This window comes from Cebus imitator, unplaced genomic scaffold (genome assembly GCF_001604975.1).
Source record: "Cebus imitator isolate Cc_AM_T3 unplaced genomic scaffold, Cebus_imitator-1.0 Scaffold24, whole genome shotgun sequence".
NCBI classification, from domain to species: domain Eukaryota; kingdom Metazoa; phylum Chordata; class Mammalia; order Primates; family Cebidae; genus Cebus; species Cebus imitator.
In genome coordinates, this window is record NW_016107339.1 from 3,569,809 (window position 1) to 3,592,777 (window position 22,969).

At 36.2% G+C, this 22,969-nt stretch overlaps 1 protein-coding gene and 1 non-coding gene across 2 annotated transcripts in view; both read left to right on the plus strand.

Annotated features, from left to right (window-relative positions):
* Positions 1-22,969, plus strand: part of KCNH8 (potassium voltage-gated channel subfamily H member 8) — a 345,406-nt gene that overhangs the window by 81,026 nt on the left and 241,411 nt on the right. The gene's annotated exons all lie outside the window — the stretch shown is intronic.
* On the plus strand, positions 6,616-6,722 carry LOC119470207. The gene has a single exon (XR_005199097.1). It is a non-coding gene; the product is annotated as a U6 spliceosomal RNA (small nuclear RNA).

A 22,969-nucleotide genomic window follows, 5' to 3' on the forward strand; every position in this document is an offset into this window, starting at 1 on the left:
AGGCTTACAAGTAAAATAACCACTGCAAGTTGTGCAGCTAAGTGGATCTTGGAACTCCAAATCAGGATCTTTTTGTGAAACAAATTATAAGACATTTATAATTGCAAGTTGTAAATTAGTCTAGAATTACTCATCCCTTTAGACAATGGGTTCTCTTTCTATTTATTTGACTCTATTACTTCTGTCTGTTATTAGGTGTTCTAAGTATTGCCCATTATTTGACTTTATTACTTCTGCTGTTGTTTATTAGATATTCAAAAGTAGCTGAAGATGCCACCACTTCATATCTCACAAAATAGTTGAAGATGCTGTATTAGTGTGTTTTTACACTGTTGATAAAGACAAACCCGAGCCTGGGAAGAAAAAGAGGTTTAATTAGACTTAAGTTCCACATGGCTGGGGAGGTCTCAGAATCATGGCAGGAGGCAGAAGGTCCTTTTTGCATGGCAGCAGCAAGAGAAAATGAGGAAGATGACAAAGTGGAAAATGCTGATAAAACCATCAGATCTCATGAGACTTATTCACTACCACGAGAACAGTATGGGGGAAACGACCCCCATGATTCAAATTATCTCCCTTCAGGTCCCTCCCATAACACATGGGAATTATGAGAGTACAATTCAAGATGAGATTTGGTTGGGGACACTGAACGTCATTTGGCCCCTTGCCTCCCCAAATCTCATGTCCTCACATTTCAAAACCAATCATGCCTTCCCAGTAGTCCCCCAAAGTCTTAACTCATTTCAGCATTAACTCAACAGTCTACAGTCCAAAGTCTTGTCTGAGACAAGGCAAGTCCCTTCCATCTATGAGCCTGTAAAATCGAAAGCAATCTAGTTGCTTCTTAGATACAATGGGGGTACAGGCATTGGGTAAATACAGCCATTCCAAATGGGAGAAATTGACCAAAACAAAGGGATTACACAGCCCATGCAAGTCCAAAATATGGCAGGGCAGTCAAATTCTAAAGTTCCAGAATGATCACCATTAACCCATGTCTCCCATCCAGGTCACGCTGATGCAAGAGGTGGGTTCCCATGGTCTTAGGCAGCTCTGCCCCTGTGGCTTTGCAGGGTAGAGCCTCCCTTCTGGCTGCTTTCATGGGCCAGTGTTGAGTGTCTGCAGCTTTGCCAAGTGCACGGTGCAAGCTGTCAGTGGATCTACCATTCTGGGGTCTGGAGGACAGTGGCCCTCTTCTTACAGCTCCACTAGGTGGTGCCCCAGTAGGGACTCTGTGTGAAGGCTCCAACACCACATTTCCCTTCTGTACTGCCCTAGCAGAGGTTCTCCATGAGCGCTCTGCCCCTGCAGCAAACTTCTGCCTGGGCATTCAGGCATTTCCTTATGTCTTCTGAAATCTAGGCAGAGGTTCCCAAACCTCAATTCTTGACTTCTGTGCCCTTGCAGGCCCAACACCACATGGAAGCTGCCAAGGCTTGGGGCTTGCACTCCTGAAGCCAGGGCTGGATCTTTACATTTGCCCCTTTTTGCCAAGGCTGGAGGGGCTGGGACACAGGGCATTATGTTCCTAGACTGTACACACCATGGGGATCCTGGGCCTAGCCCAAGAAACATTTTCTCCTAGGCCTCTGGGCCTGTGATGGAAGGGGCTGTGACATGCCCCAGAGACATTTTCACCATTGTCTTGGAGATTAACATTCAGCTCCTCATTACTTATGCAAATTTCTGCAGCAGGTTTGAATTTCTAATCCAAATAATTTTTTTCTATCACATTGTCAGTCTGCAAATTTTACAAATGTTTATGCCCTGTTTTTCTTTTAAAACTGAATGCTTTTAACAGCACCCAAGTGACTCATTGAATGCTTTGCTGCTTAGAATTTTTTTCTGCCACATACCCTAGATCATCTCTCCCAAGTTCAAAGCTCCACAAATCTCTCAGGCAGGGGCAAAATGCCATCAGTCTCTTTGCTAAAACATAACAAGAGTCATCTTTTATCTAGTTCCCAACAAGTTCCTCATCTCCACCTGAGACCACCTCAGCCTGGGCCTTATTGTTCATATCACTATCAGCATTTTTGTCAAAGCCACACAACAAGTCTCTAGGACGTTCCAAACTTTCCCACATTTTCCTGTCTTCTTCTGACTGGTCCAACCTCTGTCTGTTACCCATTTCCAAAGTCACTTCCACATTTTTGGGTATCTTTTCAGCAATGCCCCACTCTACTGGTACCAATTTACTGTATTAGTCTATTTTCATGCTGCTGATAAATACATACCTGAGACAGGGAAGAAAAAGAGGGTTAATTGAACTTAATGTTTCCACATAGCTGGGGAGGCCTTAGAATCATGGCAGGAGGTGAAAGGCACTTCTTACATGGTGGTGGCAAGAAAAAATGAGGAATATGCAAAAATGGAAACCCCTGATAAAACCATCAGATCTCATGAGACTTATTCAGCACCACAAGAACAGTATGCGAGAAACCACCCCCATGATTCAAATAATCTCAATGTAATTATAGGAGTGGGAATTATGGGAGTACAATTCAAGGTGAGATTTCGATGGGATCACAAAGCCAAACTATATCAGATGTTAAGCAAAAAGAACTTGTTTTAATGATTCCAGGGTTTAAATAAATCTTATTCCAAGTTTTTATAAAAGTTGGAGAGATGACTTTCTTAATTTCCAAATGTGACTCATTGTTGGTGGTTATCTAAATTTTACAGTTGCAAACAGTAAACACAGAAGTTTAATAAAATCTAAATTAGCTGCAGACTCTTTCATCTTACTCAGAACCAGATAGCATAAATTCCAGGCTTGATAATGAGAGAACATAAAGGTCTGTTACCATGCTACCTTGAAAGATAGTTTTAGATATTTGTGATAAATGGTTATAGAGAAAATGCATACTATGTCAGTGGTTGCATAATACCAAAGCTGTGTCTTAGAAAATTTGAAAGAGATTATTTTTTACATTAAGACAAAATCAGTTATCTCTGATTCTTTATGTATTATAAACATGTATTCACTTGTGCTTAAGAAAAACAGATTGTTTGTAGTTATAAAACTTACAAACTGAAGAAAACAAGGACAGTGTGATTTATGAGTGTGTACTTGTGTATCTTTCATAAGGTTCCAGTCCTGGTGGGCATGTAATTTGGCACAGTGCTTTTGTTCTTTGGGAAACAGATTTGCAATATGTGCCAAGAGTTTTCAAAGTGTTCTTACCATTTGAATCAAAATTTTTAACTTCTAGGAATTTGTCTTAAGAAAGATGTAAAATGCTTTCATCATGATGTTAAATATGAGTGAAAAATTTTAAACAACCTGAACAAAGATGTGTAAGAAAATGGTTAATATACTATATCCAATTATGTTACTATAGTATAGTAACTATAGTATATCCAAGGTGTGGGCTATTTTGCAATCAATAACATGTTTTTAAAAATGTATGTCTGCTATCTTGGGGGAACATAATACATTATCTGAAAAAGAGAAAGTATTTTCTTAAAATTTGATAATATCAATTTATAATATGCACATATATGTCTATGATAAGAGTGATTAAAATGTACTACATTTTCCTTTTTATTTATGCATGTTCCCCACGACACCACACAAATCCAAGGGAAAGGATTGTGTTATTCACTAGTGTAATGTCCTTATTGTGCATAATGCTTGGTGTGCTGGAAAAACACTGTAACTTCTTCTGAATAAATAAAATGAGAGAAAATCTGGTGTTCTTTATATGATGGAATTATAATTATAATGTTTTATATTTTATATTTTATTTAGTACTTTCTTATTTGTGTAATCAGAACAGACAATTTTAAAAGTAATAGTAAATTTATATAAAGAGAGATGGCTTCTTTTCTCCAAAATTGCTAGCTTAGATATTTAGTGTTGTAATGGTTCTTTCTAATTTGGCTCTAGTTTAAGTAACCCTCTCTTAATGGGCCAGCCTATAAAAGCATATCTGTTGCTTGGCTTCTTTTCTACCCCTTGGGATTCTTTTACAGAATGAAGTATCCAACAATGCAATGCTGAATCATTATTAACTCTAATTTGGGAAATTGAGCCTTGAAATAATTAGTGTTTGGGGTCTGATTTTGGGGACACTACTCACCCTCAGCTTTCCTTTCATCAAAGGAGTTCATCTTCATTTGCAAACATTTCTTTTCTCTTTGAAACATCTTCCACAGTGCCTTCTCCAGGTAAATACATTCCTGCCTGAAATATTAAATCAATACATCAAATTAATTGCCATGAGTTTTGAGACCTGACACCAACAGAGAATACACAGCATCTAGCTCAAGTCAGAGGCCACTATGCGAATTGCTTTTACAATCTTTGAATTATGCATTTGAGATGTTTGCTGCTGTATCTTGATTGGAATGTATTTTTTAGTGTGAAAACAGTTGACAGGAATTAGTGTTTGTTTTCCTTTTCAAGGAAAAATTCAGGGTCAAATGGAAGCCTCTTGCATGATAAGCAAACAAGACACACCTTCCAGATTTATTTACTTCGATCAATAGATTGCAAATGTTCTAATGTAACTTGAATACGTCATCTCTATTTGGTTGCCAAGAAGATAATCTGACTCCTGGTTTTATTTCCCAACCATATCATTCACTGAGAATCTGGAGAAAATCCATCAACATTTTCATCAAAGGGATGTTTGATGTAGAAAATTTGAGCCACAAGAAAACCAAGGATCAAATACAACAAAGGAGAGTTTCTATTTGTAGGTGTTATGAGGGCTCAGCTCACTGTCTTCTTACCCAGCTAATCTGATGCTTTAATTGTCCAAGCTTGTATAGAATTTAAAAATGATCAGGAAGTAGCCTATAGGATGCGTTTGTGAAAATTAGAACAAGGCACTCCTGGTGGGCAGATCACTTGGGAAAAAGAACCTCCTTGGTTGGATCCTAGGGTGCAAAGTTAGTCATCAGCACCCCATTTCCTGTTTGGCTTAGATTCTTCGTGAAATGCACAAATGCATGACCCAGGATAGCAGCCCTTGGATAAAGGATGACTGTGTGAGAATTATGTGAAGCAACTGAGAGGTATGGTATGAAAGATGCCCTATAGCAGCTGGGGACACATCCAAATCTCAGTTGGCATGGGTCATGTGTATTGATACCTACAGGTCTCAGAGATAGTTCTTGGCCATTTCAGAGAATACCATTCATGTTGTTGCCAAATTCAAAGCATGAGGAATAGCTGATTTTTATGTATCGCTGATGTTTGGCACACAAAATGGCAATTTTCTATGATTCAACCTAAGTAGGTCCCCTATTAGTAATGCTTGGCCATTTTCTGTTTTTATTAAAATGCTACTTGTTTCTTACACCTCGGTGTCTTGATAGTCCTCCCCCACTACATAAACTGAGCTCTTATCTTAAATGGCAACCATCTCTGTCTGGAGTTAACTCTTGATATTGTTGAAAATAGCTTCGATTTGATATTATCGCTACTGTCAGCACACTGAGTGGGTGCCAGTTTCAGGATATAATAGTAGGTGAAGGACTTTTTAATCAGTGAAAAGTTTGTAGCAAGAGAGTCACCAGTATTATTTGTTAAATATACCTAGACGCATGAAATGATTGGGATAATTACTGGATAAATATCTTACAAAATGTGTATAGTGTTTTTGTAGGTTATAATGGTTACAGTGAGCTTCAAGAGACTCTAGAACTTATACATCTGTGCTTTGCTGCCTTGTTTATCATAGGGACAGAAAAGAAGGTAGGTAGCAAGGAAAGAAGTTAAATATTTCTTTCACGAATGGGTAAACTGGTATATGCCTACAGTTGAACAGTTCAAATGGAACAAATAGATGTACAGCAGATCCTTGAATAACATTGTTTCATTCAAATCATGTATTATAACATTGCTGAGGAAAGCATCAGTTCCCAGTTTGGGCCACTGTCTGTGTGGAGTTGGCATGTTCTCTTGTGTGGATTTTCTCCAAGTACTCTGGTTTCCTCTTACATCTCAAAGGTGTACACACTAGGTGAATTGACATGTGCACATGGTTCCACTCTGAGTAAGTGTGGGTGTGGTGAGTGCACCCTGCAATAGAATGATGTCCTCTCCAGCGTAGGTTTCTGTCTTACACCCAGAACTTCTGGGATAGGCTCAGGCCACTCCGTGACACTGAATGAAGTAACTGGGTAAATAATTATCTTACTTGTTTTTATTTACCTTTCTTAAATGTATGTACAGTTTGCACTCATCTCAGTGTTTAGTATTAGAAGTCTTTTGGTTTTTATTTAGAAGTTTGGTGACTTTATTAGGAGAAATATGCTATAGGAACATATCTCTTGTTTGCATCAATTAGCCTATGGTAAAACTAGTTTTATTATATCTCATTTTACTGAAAGTCGCAGCTTCCAAGAATCTATCAATGACATTGAGGTCTTACTATATACTTAACAATGGGAAGGGGTGATTTAAAAATAATCCATATAGAATGATATAATTTATGTAAATTTTACAAACACAAAAAATGCTGTTTATATACACCAAAATAGGATGAAAGTATAAACAAAGGTGAGTAGATTGTATGTTCACTCCAGAATTTAGAGGGACTACAACTGAGGAAGCAATGTTAGTTGCATCTGTAATAATATCAAATTAGAAACAAATATGGAGTGCTTGCTTTGGCAGCACATCTACTAAAATTGGAATGATACAGAGAAGATTAGCATGCACCCTGTGCAAGGATGACACACAAATTAGTGAAGCATTCCATATTTTTAAGGCTGGAAGAATTCCCTTTGAAATCGGGCACTACACAAGGATGCCCTCTCTCACCACTCCTATTCAACATAGTATTGGAAGTTCTAGCCAGAGCAGTCAGGCAAGAAAAAGAAATAAAGCGTATTCAGTTAGGAAAGGAGGAAGTCAAACTATCTCTATTTGCAGATATACATGATTGTATATCTAGAAGACTCCATCATCTCAGCCCAAAATCTCCTGAAACTGATAAGCAACTTCAGCAAAGACTCAGGATACAAAATCAATGTGCAAAAATCACAAGCATTCCTATATACCAATAACAGACAAACAGAGAGCCAAATCAAGAGCAAACTCCCATTCACAATTGCTACAAAGAGAATAAAATACCTAGGAATACAGCTAACAAAGGATGTAAATGACCTCTTCAAGGAGAACTACAAACCACTGCTCAACAAAATAAGGGAGAACACAAACAGATGGAAAAACATTCCATGCTCATGGTTAGGAAGAATCAATATTGTGAAAATGGCCATACTGCCCAAAGTAATATACAGATTCAATGCTACCAATGACCTTCTTCACAGAACTGGAAAAAACCACTTTAAACTTCGTATGGAATCACAAAAGACCCCGCATAGCCAAAACAATCCTAAGCAAAAAGAACAAAGCCAGAGGCATCACACTGCCAGACTTCAAACTAGGCTACAGTAATCAAAACAGCATGATACTGGTACCAAAACAGAGACATATAACAATGGAACAGAACAGAGACCCCAGAAGAAACACCACATGTCTACAACCATCTGATCTTTGACAAATCCAGCAAAAACAAGCAATGGGGAAAGGACTCCATGTTTAATAAATGTTGTTGGAAAAACTGGCTAGCAATGTGCAGCAAGCAGAAACTGGACCTCTACCTGTCACCTTACACTAAAATTAACTCCAGATGGATCAAATATTTAAACATAAAACCTAATACTATAAAAACACTAGAAGAAAACGTAGGCAAAACCATCCAGGACATAGGCATAGGCAAGGACTTCATGACTAAAACACCAAAAGCAATGGCAATAAAAGCCAAGATAGACAAATGGGATCTAATTAAAATTCAGAGCTTCTGTACAGCAAAAGAAACCATCATTAGAGTGAATCGGCAACCAACAGAATGGGAAAAAATTTTTGCAATCTACCCATCTGACAAAGGGCTAATATCTAGAATCTACAAAGAACTGAAACAGATATACAAGAAAAAAACAAACAACCCCATTCAAAAGTGAGCAAAGGATATGAACAGACACTTTTCAAAAGAGGACATATATGAGGCCACAAACATATGAAAAAATGCTTATAATCACTGGTCATTAGAGAAATGCAAATCAAAACCACACTGAGTTATCATCTCATGCCAGCTAGAATGGCGATCATTAAAAAATCTGGAGACAACAGATGCTGGAGAGGATGTGGAGAAATAGGAAGTTGGTGGGAGTGTAAATTAGTTCAACCATTGTGGAAGACAGTGTGGCAATTTCTCAAGGATCTAGAAATAGAAATTCCATTTGACCCAGCAATTCCACTATTGGGTATATACCCAAAGAACTATAAATCGTTCTACTATAAAGACACTTGCACACGTATGTTCATTGCAGCCCTGCGTACAATAGCAAAGACTTGGAGCCAACCCAAATGCCCATCAATGATAGACTGGACAAAGAAAATGTGGTACATATACACCATGGAATACTACGCAGCCATAAAAAATGATGAGTTCGTGTCCTTTGTAGGGTCTTGGATCAATCTCTAAACCATCATTCTCAGCAAACTGACCCAAGAACAGAAAGCCAAGCACTGTATGTTCTCACTCATAAGTTGGTGTTGAACAATGAGAACATGTGAACTCAAGGAGAGGAGCATCACACACAGGGGACAGTTGTGGGAGGAGGTAGGGGAGAGACAACGGGGGTTGGGGAGGGAGGGGAGGGTGGGGAGGGATAACATGGGGAGAAATGCCAGATATAGTATGCACCTAAAGTAAAATAAATAAATAAATAAGAAACAAATATGGAAATATGTTAGCATTTGTTAATTCTGGATGACAGGCCCCTGAATGTTGGTCACATTGCTCTTTTCAATTTTTATATTTGAATACTTAAGAATAAAGATAATAATGATCATCTGTGTAAGTCTGTTTTTACCTAGAAAAGATAAATATTGACAAATTAGTGGATTTTTCTTAAAAAAATGCAGATGCTAACTATTAATCTTTTTAATGCCATCATAGGGGCTCAGGTACTTCAAATTCACAGAGTTATAGTTATCTAAGGTTCTGAGTGAAAGACATCCTAGTTGAAATGACTTGATTTTCTTAAATAATTATTCTAGAAAAATGGCTGAAATTGAAACCAGGAAAACTGACTTACAGGATAGGATTTGATTATCCTGACTTGGAAAACAGCCATTGTGCATTTATTTGATGAAAAAGATTTCAACGAAGGGCCTTGTAGTTAGAGATAATTTTTACATAATGTCATTGAATAAGTGACAGTTTTATGTATAGTTTCATGTAATTATATGCATATAGTTTGATGAGATGGGGGAAGGCAGGCAAAAGCTTGGTAGCATAGTCTCAGACCTTTAAATAGTATATAAAAGGCTCCACAGATTCCCTAGAGGGATTTTCATCTCCATTTCTCCATAGCACCAATAACCACTGCAGAATACCAGGGCTGAAAAAGACTTAATTGAAGTTGTTAATCTCTCTTTGAATCCTTGAAGAAATCCTCATCTGAGTCTTCTTCTGTGTGAGGATGGGTACATGCAGCTTTTTGGTTAACAGCAGAAACAACAAAGATGTGGACAGTCATTATCTAGATAAATTCTATACTATATCTTTCTATATCATTGTATACTGCCTGCCTTCTCCAACCTGCTTATATGCTTAAAATGAATGACTCCACTGTGTTTTGTGGAGAGGGAGGTAAGCAGGAAAACCCTGGCATATACACTGCGTGGAGTATGTTTTTGAGAATTGAAGGTAGAGTAAGAGGGCACTAGTTAAAATCTTATCATTTGTTACTTTTATAGTATTAGGTAAGACTGTGACACTCTAACCATTTAAATGCCCTTTCCTCAGAATCTGACAAAGGAAGATATGGTATAAGTTTAAGATGAAACAATGCAAAAAATTATTGACTCAGATGCAGCCTTAGAATGGTATAGATTCCATTAAGAGACATGCATGTAGAACATGTGTAAATGAAGATATTTAAGACAGGAAAACAAAGACAAAGAAGTAGATTTTAAAAACAGAAATTATTAACACTGTGGGTTTCAGCATCCTATGTGCCATACATATATTATGCTAAAATATTTTAATGCCATTGTAAAACAAAAATCAGTTGATTTTAAAACCCAGTTGAATTTGACTTTATTATTATTCTGTTTTGGCCTAATTCCTTTGGAAGTCACTTAACTTATTTATATGTTAGTATTTTTATCTGTACTACAAAATGGTATGAGATTGTAGGAGGTAAATACAATTCTCATGGTCAAATTAAATGACAATACCTGTTAAGGCAGCAACAAACAGCATAAGCTTTTTTGCTTTGTTTTCTTTTTGAAATTAGTATTTATAAACCCCCTCAGAAGAACCACTTGATAGGAGGTCATAGGTAGCATCTGTAGATGTTTTTAATTGGTGTTTTTGTTGTTGAGTAAGGGAAGAGTCTTTAGATATTATTCAGTGAGGCTGTTGTTCTCAGAACTGCGCATGGCCTGTGTGGGAATTAGACAAAAGCATCTTTCCTCCAGTGGACATGGCCCAGTGCTAGGGCTCATGGCTTGGTGAATGAGTGTAGGCTGAATTTTAGTCCTCATTCAGCCCTTTAGCTGGGCACTCTTGTTCAAAATATAACCTGAGTAGGTCAGACCTTTAAATAGTATGTAAAAGGCTCCACAGATTCCCTAGAGGGTAAAGTATGTGGCATTCATACTCACTACTCAAATGTATGTGGCAGCCCTGGTTGTTGTTCTTCAAAATCCGTGATGGTTTATAACACCCTACCCTTCACATTAGTACAAGGAATACACAACTGAGTATTAAAGGGCAGCTGCAGTGGGCACATGCATTGAATAGTAGGGTGTTCCAAGTTCAGTAATTTACAGTAATCTGTACAGAAGCAAATACAAATGAATAATTAGGGTCATGTAAATGTAGACGATGAAGACCCTTTACAGACTGAACTTGGAGCAAGTGAAAACAGCAAGACTGAGAAATCTGTGCAATTAGTTTATCAGCCCTGATTGACTAAAGTACATGAACCACCGAGGGACCCAGAACAGAATCAAATGATAATGTATATGCAGGGCACACATGTGCACAAACGTGTGTATGCCTTTTGTTTCAAAGCAATTTAAATCTAAATTATGTATCCATTGCTTAAGAAAAATGCAATTAAAAGGTCCATTTTGAAACTATGAGCTAAGGGATAAATATATTTACATAAAATTTATATATTATAAATTTTATGATGAAGTATTTAGCAATGGGGTTTGGCATATTTTTCAAAATAAAGATCTTCAGAATTCAGGGCTTGGTTGGAGGACACAATTCAAAAAGCACAGCAAGATTATTTCTTAGATTTTTCAAATGGCCTCGGAAGTCATGTAGGCTGTTTCTGCACCTCATGGCAGTCTGCTTTCTGTTGCATTTGTGCGAGTCATCCATCTTAGTTCTTTTGGTAACAGAGGGATCGCCATATTTAAGGTAGCTTGTGACCGTTTGGATAGCCTTAGTTGCTAGATAGAATTATGTTTGTGCTTAGATTAAATCTTTTCCTAGTGATGTCCATCAGTGGGCTCTGCTTCTGTTTCCTGGACAAACCTAGAATAAGACTGCTCTCTCTTCTATGGGACAATGCTGCAGATATATGAAATGGTACAATTTCACTGTCTCAAGACTGAGAAAATAGTAGACTAGACAATGGTAAAACAAACTGAAAAAGAAAAAATTATCCAGGAAACAGAAAGATTATTCCAAGTCTTTCATTTTGCAGACACATGCACCCCTTTACGAGAATTTATTTGTATAGAATAATAACTCTTTTTGTGATTTAATAACCACATGCGGAGCAAATACATCTTGCTTTCCAAATTGTGGATGAATAACAATGCCGGAAGAGCTTTTACAAAGGCAAAAGAACCAATTACTTAACCTCCCTGTTTCTAATATTGTAGTCTTTTATTAAACAGAGGGGAAAAAAATAAAGTTTACCATGATGTTACTTCTTAGCATATGTTAGCATATGCTTATATCAAAAAGTACACATTTTGGGTTTTATTCCTCGATGAGCTTTTGTTGAAAATTATAGAATTTGGTGCAAGTCTTCAAGGTCATTTGGTACTAAGTGTCTAGCAGTGAGCAGGGGAAGGGTATCTTACAGTCTTTTTAATTCCAGAGGATGTCCCAAAATACTAGCTTTAATTTTTACATATACTAAAATTTTAAAGGAGCAAACCTAGAAAGCTCTCAGAAAACATATGTAATTATTAGAATACAGGACCACCTAAGTAATTTTTGATATGTTGATTCTTATATCACCATTCACTTTTTAGTTATAAAAACAGGAATAAACAGGGAAATACTCATGATATTGTATGTTTCAGTTAGGAATACTTTCAGCTTAAAACACTAGAATACCCAAATATCAGTGGTTTAAACAAATGGGACCTTTTTTTCACCTAATAAAATATCTGGCTATAGACTTTTGCTGGCCTATTTTACTATTGAATGGTATTATCAAAAATCCAGGATTTTTTTCCATTCTTTTCTTATGCCTTATCCAGGCATGTCACCTCCAGCTCACAAGATAACTGCTACAGTCCTGGACACCACAATCACATTACAAGGCAGGGACGAGGGGCAGAAAAGGTAGAAGTGTACAATGGCCTGGATGGTGAGACCATTTCTCTTCTCATAGCTCTCTTTTAATAGAAATGAAAATATCATAACCTAGATACTTACAAACTGACTTACCAAATATCTCATTGGACAGAACTTAACCTGGCCACATAATGGCAAGTGAAATATCAGTTTCACAATTATGGCTGTGCTATGATAATATTTATTTAAAATATTAATGGGGAAAAATTTTAGAAACTAGTCTAAAATTATTACCAGTAGCTCAGAACAGTAGAATGATGGGCTCTCTCTCTCTCTCTCTCTCTCTCTATCATCTATCTATCTATCATCTATCTAATCTAGTTTGCTAATGCTTTATAATGTGACTACCCTAGATAATTAAATCTTGTATTTATAATAAAATTAAATTCATTTAACCTTAAAGATATTAGACTTCTATTTGACAGATTCATTGGTTCATCAAGCATCTCATTTGACATCACAATCATAAATCTATACTTAGTCAAATCGGGAAAAGAGCAGGGAAGCCATGCTGGTATCTTTATGAACATCCTTTTAGCTAGAGCATATTCAGTATCACAACTTCCCATTGTTTATGAACTCAAAACATGATTATATTGATTTATTTAAAAGTCTTTACTGCAAATCATATTTAAAGCATAAAATATACTTAGTATTGGCATGGAAACATTGTGATTAGTTTCACATCTAGTTTCATGAGCTCCCTCTTTATTCACTTTCTGCTTTCTTGACTACTCTTTCTCAGGCTCATTTGATGGCTTCTCCTGATTTTTTTCAACCTCTGACAGTTGAAGTTGTCTGGATTCAGTATTCAGACTTCATTTTTGTTCTGTTTTTACTTATTCTCTAAATGATCAAATTTCTGGTAAGCATAGCTATCATTTTTAAACTTCAGACTCTAGGCTGGGCGTGGTGACTCATGCCTGTAATCCCAGCACTTTTGGAGGCCGAGGTGGGTGGATCGCTTGAGATTGGGAGTTCAAGACCAGCTTGACCAACATGGAGAAACCCCATCTCCACTAAAAAACAAAATTAGCCGGGCATGGTGGTACATGCCTGTAATCCCAGCTACTTGGGAGCCTGAAGCAGGAGAATCTTGAACCTGGGAAGCAGAGGTTGTGGTGAGCCAAGATCACACCACTTCACTCCAACCTGGGCAACAAGAGCAAAACTCCATCTCAAAAAAGAAAACAAACAAAGAAAACTTCAATTTCTATTCAACTGCATGCTTTACATCTCTGCTTGGATGTTTAATAGACTTTTCAAACAGCATATATAAGACCAAACTGTCAAAATCATCCAGACCTGCAGTGTTTTTGTTCTATCTCATAAAATACACTCTACCTTTCTAGTTATTAAGGCAAAAGCATTGACATCATTCTTGAATTCCATTTTTTTTTTCTCTCCAACTGCAGTGGAATCCATAGGCAATTTCTTTCCAGCTCTTCCTTCTAAAAATGCCTCAGATCTGACCACTTTTCACCACACTCACTGGTATTGCTCTGGTCCAAAATCACCTCATGTTTTTTACGGACTGTTAAGTTAACCCTCTACTGGTCTTCCCTGTCTGGCCCTTGTTCTTCTGTTTTTGTTAAGTGGAAGAAATTTAGGGTTTGAGATATTCCATGCTAATTAAGATACTTCTGTTAGATCTTAATATTCAAGCTATTTTACTTTTGTCTTCTGTATTTTGTCTTTTTTCTTCCTTTCATCTCTCCCTTCCTTCTTTTCATCCTTCCTTTTATTCTTAAGATTAAAAAGTGTATGCAGTTTTTATATTGTTCATTATATCATTAAGTTCTAGTCACTGTTCACATATAACCTCTCTATCCATAAATCATTGACTCACCACCCATCTCAGATAGAAAGGATCTTGGAGATCATATGATTCAACTACTTCACCTTACACATGAGACAGGTAAGCCCCAGAGTGGAGAGGTGACTTGAGCATGATCACAGTTCTTTTTTGATTGAATTGGAACTCAATTTTAAGATAGCTCATGTGTAGGGTAGTGTTTATCCAAAGTAGAAAATATCTACTAGATTTAATATACCTAATATGTAAACCTCCTCATGACTTAAGTCTAAAAGGTGCTCAGCCCAAAATCTAATCATCAACAGAAATGAGTTTTCTCATGAAAAGACAATTTTGTAAATTGCAGATTAGGTGACTGCCATGGTGTCATATCAACATAACTCAGGTATACTGACAACATTGTCTTGGAAAAATGTGTGTGTGTGTGTGTCTCAGGTAACAGAAACACACACACACACACACAAAGTGCTTGATAGAAGAGAAACCATTCCCGAAGGAGCAAGTATACAGTTGAGTGTGCATTTATAATTTTGTGTATAATGGGCTCAGCTATGTGTGGCTAACAAATCATAAATAAGTAAACTATAATATTGAACAGTATAATTGTAATAGTCTTAACTAAAAAATAGGCCATGATGATAGAGACTAGATGGGGGAGGGACCTATTTAGAGAAGATGATCAGGGAAGGACTCTGAATAATGTACATTTAATCCAAGATCTGAAATATGTAAAACAAGAAGAAACTGCATGGGCAAAAGCATTGAGAGTGGAAAGAGTTAAGAAGAGCATTCTTGAGTATAAGATACCAGGTGTGCGGAGTGAGTGAAGTTTTAGGCAGGGTATTTCAGGCCATGAAAGCGATAGGTTAGATCTCATTCCAAGTGCAATGGAAAACCCTTAAAGAATTTGAAACAGGAGGGTGATAGACATGATTTTTCTGCAAAGATTTCTAGGTAGTAAGACCAAAAGCAGGTGTTAAATCCACATGTGGGTTAGGTTAGCACCCTTCACAGTCATAGCATTGACATCACTAACTCATGAAAGAGTAAAATCCCCCTCACTAGAGTGGGTACTGGGGTAGAGAGGCTGGGCAACCACTTTATGAAACTATGGTAGAGGGGGATTAAAGGATTGTAGATTGGGCATGAGGTTGTGTATTGACCTTTATGATCCTCTCCAAACTTTAAGCTTCTATAGTTCTATGAACTGAGCTAATTATTGAAAATTTCTTTGGGAAATTTTAAAATCATAAAATCAAGTATATACTTACATAGAAAGGTAGTATCCCCTTCCCAAGTTGGAGCTGCAGAATATAATATAAACCCCCTTCCATTAGAGTAGAAGGCCTTAATTTTTTGTGTGACATCTTTCACTGAGTGATCTTGCTTAAAATGAAGGTCACCAGGTCCTAAACCTTGGAGATTCTGTTTCAGTAGACCTGAGGTAAGGTTTGTGAAACTGCAAATGTAATAAGCAATCCAGGAGATTCCAATAGATGAGATGGATGAGGTGAACAAGGACTGTACTTTGAGAAACAGTGGGCTTGGTGACAAAAAAAGAAAAAGCAAAACAAAACCCACTCAGACCCTAGCTCTAGTTCAGCTAGAGCCATCCCCAATGAACTCAGGAGTATTACAGCTCTAAGGATATTTTAACTTTCTGTTTAGCACTGTTAGGTTATACAACCTTTCTGAGCCAAAGTTTCTTCATCTATACTGACACTTACCATAAGATGCTATTGTGAAAGCCAGAGATTCAAAATGCAGAATGCTGACCTGAGCCCCTGGCATATAACAGCTGATTAATAAACAGCAGCTACTATCTGCCTTATTTCATCCTGTCTAATTTATTTGGCTTCCTTCTTCCTACTCATCTCCATTCTGTAATGCAGTCCGCATCTACCTGCATTGATTTGTTTCTCAATTCTTGTCTTCTTCTTGCCTCCACCTCTCTCTCAGACTCCCAGAGACTTGCCTTAAGCACGTATCACCTTAATTAAAGTTTTGTTTGTTTGTTTGTTTTACAACATCTGCATTATTATAACAACTCTAGAAGAAAACTCTGATATTACAGCCATGGAATATAACGATCAAATTAGTTTAGTCCTGTGTTTCCTGTTACTTAACTTACAATTATCTCCTGTAAAGCTACACATCTTTCCTGTTTAATCTAACATGAGTACTGTGAAGCAAAGAAAACTATGCAGGAGACAGATGAGGTTCTGGAAAATACTACCAAATTATGGAAAACATTTGAATACCATTAGCTTCTGCAGAATATAAACAAAGCTTAAATGGAGAGAGAAAGGTCAGTTCACTCAGATGCACTGGGCATACTAATTTGTCTTTGAAAATTCAAATTTAAAAGACCTGTAAGTGTAAAAATAATAAAATGACTAAAACATGGCTCAATTAACTATTTTTTTCTCAAATCTTCATGTATGCTTGAAGTAAAGAGGCTGTTCCAGTATCTTTGAAATTAAAAAGGAATGTTTTTAAATTAAATATAATTGCAAGTAAAGTCTAGACTGCCCTTCGGGAGAATCAGGGAACAAGTTGAAATATTTTGAGAATCCGAGTATTCATAGAATATGGCTGGTGTCACTTGCTAGATTCCACTTAACTTGCCTTTCAGTAGGCCAAATAAGGTGCCAAGATAAGTAACTGTGTTTTTTGAATCAAAAATGTTGTCTTGTGATATTATTTTGATTTTAAATAAACTTCTAAAAGACGTCTTTAAAAAATATAAAATTAAAACCACACTTAGCCACATAAACTTATGTTTATTTAAGAGAATAAAATTACACTAAATGAGAATTATCCTGGAAAATCCAGGCCTTGTCACTTTCCTTTTCCTCTTACCTTTCCTTTTCCTCTTGGTTAGAAAGTCACAATTTTTATCTACTATTCATTTGTGTGTATTGAAAGGGGGAAGCTATGGTGAAGAATAAGCTTTCTCCTTCTTGCTCTCTGCAAAGGCAGGAGAAAAGCTTGACCACATTTTCTTTTTACCCAATCTACCATAGATGGGCCCCTAGGTTGATTCCATGTGTTTGCTATTATGAATAGCGCTGCAGTGAACGTATGGGCACATGGTTTGGTTTTTGTTGTTATAATGATCTATTTTCCTTTGTGTATATACCCAGCAATGAGATTTCTGGCTTGAATGGTACTTCTGTTTTATATTATTTGAGAAATCTCCAAACTGCTTTCCACATTGGCTGAACTAATTTACATTCCCACCTACAATGTATAAGCATTTCTCTTTCTCCACAGCTTCACCAGCATCTGTTGTTATTTGACTTTTTAGTAATAGCCATGCTGACAGGTATGAGATGGTATCTCATTGTGGTTTTGATTTACATTTCTCTGCTCACTAGTGATGAACATTTTTTCATATTTTTATTGACCACTTGTATGTCTTTGTTTGAGAAGTGTCTGCTCATGTCCTTTGCCTGTTTTTAATAGGGTTGTTTTTTTGTATGTTGATTTAAGTTTCACATAGATTTCTGGATATTAGATCTTTGTCAGAGGCATAGTTTGCAAATACATTCTCTCATTCTGCACGTTGTATGTTTACTTTATAGTTTATTTTGCTATGGAGAAGTTTTTAGTTTAATTAGGTCCCACTTGTTAATTTTTTTTTTTTTTTTTTTTTTATAATTCCTTTTGGGGACTTAGCCAGAAATTCTTTGCCAAGGCCAATATTGAGAAGGGCATTCCCTAAGTTTTCTTTGGGATTTTTATAGTTTGAAGTTTTACATTTAAATCTTGAATTCATCTTGTGTTAATTTTTGTATATGGTGACAGGTAGGGGTATAATTTCATTTTCTGTATCTGGCTAACTGGTTATCTTAGCACCGTTTATTGAATAGGGAGTTCCTTCCCAATTGCTTGCTTTTGTTGGTCTTGTCAAGTATCAGATGGTTGTAAGTGTGTGGCTTTATTTTTGAGTTTACTATTCTGTTCCATTTGTCTATGTGTCTGTTTTTGTACCAGTACCACACTGTTTTAGTTACTAGAGCTTTATAGCATAGTTTGAAGTTGGGTATCATGGTGCCCCTGGCTTTGTTCTTTTTGCTTAAGATTAGTTTGGCTATTTGAGCTATATTTTGGTTCCATGTGAATTTTAGAATAGTTTATTCTAATTCTGTGAAGGATGATGTTGGCATTTTAATCAGAATGGTGTTGCATCTGTAAATCCTTTTTGATGGTATGGACAGATACTTATTTTTTTCAATCCATGAGTATGGACTGTTTTTCCATTTACTTATATCATCTCTGATTTCTTTTAGCCATGTTTTATGGTAGAGTTTTGTTTTTTACAACTCTTTGGTTGCCTGTATTCATAGGTATTTTATTTTCTTTATGGCTATTGTAAATAGGATTATGTTCTTGATTTGCCTGTCAGCCTGGATATTGGTGTATAGAAATGCTACACATTTTTGTACATCTATTTTGTATCCAGAAACCTTACTGAAAGTGTTTTTTATCAGTTCTAGCAGCCTTTTTGCAGAGTATTTAGGGTTTTCTAAATCCTAAATCCTAGAGTAATATCATCAGCAAAGGAGATAGTTTGACTTCTTTTCGCATTTGAATGCCCTTTTATTCTTCTTTTGCATTATTTTTCAAGATGAAACTCATTTATTGAACTCTAAGGGACTATAAGCCTGACAAGAGCTAGCACAATTCAACACTAAAGTTCATATAGGTGGAAAAGTGAAATTCACAAACTTTATTGATGATTTTGCCAATTCTAAATTATGAAAGAGTATATAAATTTTTCAAATTTGTTGTTGTTAATGAGCTTTCACCTTTGTTTATTGAAAGTTTTAAAATTTGTTGGTGTAGGACTTTTTTATTTCAAAAGATTGCTGTTTTTTAAATTAATAAAGGAACAAATTCAAAAGAATGATTAAATAACTCTAAGAAAATATTTTTGAGTATGTATTACATGCATATGATGAAAATTCAAAAGTTAAAATGAGTATACAATGAAAATGTCTTATTTTTTTATCCTCAGCCACATAGTTACTTTACCTCAACCATTTACTGTCACTAGGTTCTTGTAGATCTTTCCAGTGCTATTCTAAAGAAGCATCTCAAACCTTAATGTGTACATGAATCTTATTAAAATGTGGGTTATGATTCAGTGGGTCTGGAGTGAAGCTTAAGATTCTGAATTTCTAAGTTTCCACCTGAGGCTGACGTTGCTGGCCCAACTATGCACCCAACAGCAAGGTTGTGAAGGAATTTGTTTACATTTGTCTGTTTGTTTGTTTATTGGATTGAAGGGAGCAAGGTAGTCTCATAAACAGATGCAGTTCTCTGCTTTCTACTACTCCTTTAGCACTAGAGTTCCAGTTTTGAGCTTTGCATTGTTATGAAGCTTTCTTCTGATCTTTGTCTTAAGTGATAATTTATACAGTTTTTAAAAATCAAACCATAAATGAAGAATGAAATGAAGCCTGATACTGGATGATATGTAGATTACTAGGACTATGAAAAATCCTTTTTCACAAATTTTTAATCTGCTATTTAAACAAGGTTAGAAAAGTTACTAAATAAAATAACCTCCTAAATTTTGGCAAAAGGCATGCTGAAAACTTTAGCTTGCAGCTAGTACCATTAATTTAATAAAGATGCTATCATACTTGGAAATGATGCAGTTAATCTCCCTTAAATCAATATAAAGTGCAAAGCTCATTTAAATATTTTAAAGTCATAAACATTAATATTCTATCTTCCTGTATAGTCTCCAGAAATGACTGTTCAATATTACAAGGGATACAAACGTTGTCTTTGTTGAACCTGTATGTAAAAAAGGTAATTCTGAAAGCATGGGGGGCAACTCATAAAACAATGTCAGAAGTTCCTGCTTGTTTCTTGCTCTGTGCAGGAAAGTGAAGGATGGAGGACTTAAATTTGTCTACCTTCCTTGTCAGCTGTGTGTACATTACTATGAGTACTTGCTAACCCAATACAAGGGTTTGTTTTTAAAAAGAGAACAAATATCAAAGATACTCTTCAGTAATAAATATTTGAACTATAAATGTCTCAATTTCTGCACTATTGGCAGAAAGAGCCAAGAGAATACAGGTTTCTGTACGATGCCAAGTCAGTGTATATCAGTGGCCCCATTGCTTTGAATGTCTCCAGGGCTCTGCCATATGGAGAGTTATTACACTCGGTGCTGAGATGGTTATTTTTAAATATTTGAGGCTACATAGGGAGAATGGTTTTGATTTACCTAATCTTCTTGAGCATATACTATTTTACTTAGAGTTTAGTATACTAAATGGCATGCACAAGTCATAGTACAAACAGCACAACCTTTCGAAGCTTCAATTGAATTAAAAGTTTGACAGGCCCATATCAAAACAAAATAAAAAACACTACAACAAGCAATAATATATGAAAGGGTATAATGAAAAATTCTGGTGAATTTTTAAGTTAAATGTAAGATTTGAAAACAGTATTAGGCTTAGGGATATGCTTCTAGGTCCCTTGGAATACAAATTTATTGGCCAGTAGGAGGATGTTTCAGTGGGAAACTTTTGAAGTACTGCGAAAAACATTAAAAGCATGTGAGATCAGAGACGAGATTATTTGAGGAAAGACATTTCTGTGCCTTCTATGAGACTCCAGAGTGGGTATATGCAAAATATTTTGAGACCACAAAATGTACTGCGCTATTTCTGCATGAAATTAGGAAGTGACATAGAGTTTGCTAACTCATCCAGACTGGCTTAGGAGATGTCATCCATGAATTTTTAATGTATAATCTCTATAGAGAAAAATCTGTGTCTTTGGGCTTTTTGGAGACTAAAATAGGTAAAAATGTTTTTCTACAATTTACCCATTTCTCCTGCTAGTAGAGAGCAATTTACTTCTTTATAGAATGCATGGCATAGTAAAATATGTCACATAGATTGTGTTTTAATCTCCAGCATTGGATCTTGGACAGGAAACTAAAGTCCTCCAGGTCTGTGTTCTCTGAAAAGTGGGACAGGTATAAAGATGAAAGAAGCTAATAGTGGATCAATGTTTATGTTCTTCTCTCTTTTTGATTTTCATCCTTTATACCTTTCCACTCCTACCCCCGTTCTCTCTGGGCTTGGGAAGTTAACAATAAATAGTACATCCTCATTTGAAGGGGAAAGTGGTGCTCTATATTAGGAGATCAGACCCAATGACCTGGGTCTTTACCAATCATGAGATTCTCTTTGAAGACCCATGAAAGCTTTTTGCCAAGAAAGCATTTAGAGAAATAATCAACTGCCTAATAGATAAATACATTTATATCTTACTGTTTACTGTCACTTTCAAACTGAATATATATACAAAAATGACCTAGAAACAAGCAGAGAAAGCTGTGTGGCATCTAGATGCATATCACATATGCACAATAGATTTCTTAAAAGGTTAAATACCCTTAGCAAATGTATAGATAGTGATATGCCCATGATGAGTTCGTAATAATTATGGCAGTGGCTTTGTTTTACATAATTCTAAAGTAAATGTTATGTTTCTTCTTTAGGGATTCCTAGACTGGGATTCAGAAAAGCATGTGTTTCCATGTAGATAGCTAGGCGAGAGTCTACTCTCCCAAACACAAGAACCATGCACGTAGCTAGTACACTAAGCTTTATGAAGCTCAGACTGCCACTAAATTCTCTTTAGAATTGAAATGCAATTACATATTGAGGACAAGTGCTAAATATAAACAGAAAAGGCCTAATACATGCCTTTATTTTTTGCTTTGCTTTTGCAGTATATTTGCAGAAAGAATTAACCACCTCAAACACACTATAATCTTTAATTGAAACATACAGATCAGTCAACTTTGTGAATCCTTCAGCATCTTTTGTCAAAAGTTTATTGTAGCTCTGAAGGACTCGTCTTTTCTTATATTCATAAATAATTATAAGGAAATTAATAAACAAAGCAAATAACTAAAAACTATACCAAATGAAATATCATTAAGTATGTCCTAAATATTTAAAAATAGGCACTATGTTGCATGAGGATACATAAGGGGTGAAAACTACATAAATGTGAGTGATTATTACAAAAATTCAAGTTATAGCCTTCTTCTCTAGGGAAGGAAGGACATATAATTGGCATAGTATACACAGGGTTTTTCATTGCATGAATGATCTACGGGTATTTATTGTTTAATAATATTATACAATCTTGATGGGATATCCTATATTTTCTAATTTTAAAAAATGGCAAAGGCAAGCTGGGTATGGTATCTCATGCCTGTAATCCCAGCAAGGCCAAGGTGAGTGAATCACTTGAGCTCAAGAATACAAGACCAGGCTGGGCAACATGACGACAACATGGCAAAACCCCATCTCTACAAAAATTAGCCAGGTGTGGTAGTGTGCACCTTTAATCCCAGCTACTCTAGTGACTGAGGTGGGAGGATCACTTGAGCCCAAGAAGTTGAGGCTACAGTGAGCTGTGGCTGTGTCACTGCACTCCAGCCTTTCTTTCAAAAAAAGAA